The following is a 754-nucleotide window of genomic DNA, read 5'->3' as shown; positions in this document are numbered from 1 at the left end:
ATCTTGAATTGATGTATAAATATTAATAACATTGCTGTGAAAAAAAGAAAATGCTGTTCATTTCAGTGGAAGTAAGCTGGTTCCATTTATTTCTTGAAGCTTATGGCAGGATTGTGAAAGATAAGTGTAGATTATATACAGAGTATATGATCACATTATGGAGAATAAGTATCATTCTTCTGTGTAGTTTTTCATAAGACTGTTGTGAATACCTTTCTTTTTAATTACATTTCAGGTATTAGTCATGTATTATCACAGTATAGGGAAAGTTCCTCCTTATCTGTTATGTAACAGACTCACAAAGGTTCCAAAATCTGTATTTTTGAAGGAACCCCATTTGCATTTTAATTTTTTGTGGCAGTCATTCCTGGGGACATTTTTGATACATAAACCACTAATATACTGTACATCCAATGCTCCCTACCAGCTACGAGGAAATGGGATACGACATGGGTAGTTGTCCAGCTGGAATGTATAGTGCTCCCATTAGAGGCATTGTGTAGAAGAACGCATTAGACTTGTTGAGGACCCTCATGGGATTTCCCGAGATGCCATAAGGGTTCCAGTGCTAAATTGAGTATTTATGCATAGAAGTCAGTCTTTCAGATCTAGAATGCATGTGCTGAAGAGGCTGTATATTAATATTTACATTTATGGTGTATGCTGTACTTAAACATCACTCTTATTGACTTGATTAGCTGTATGTAGTTTCTTTATATGAGACATTTACCGTAGGGCAGAGTGAGCATTAAGC

This window comes from Penaeus monodon, chromosome 21 (genome assembly GCF_015228065.2).
Source record: "Penaeus monodon isolate SGIC_2016 chromosome 21, NSTDA_Pmon_1, whole genome shotgun sequence".
NCBI classification, from domain to species: domain Eukaryota; kingdom Metazoa; phylum Arthropoda; class Malacostraca; order Decapoda; family Penaeidae; genus Penaeus; species Penaeus monodon.
The sequence above is the reverse complement of the archived record's forward strand: the minus strand, read 5'-3'. Positions refer to the sequence as shown.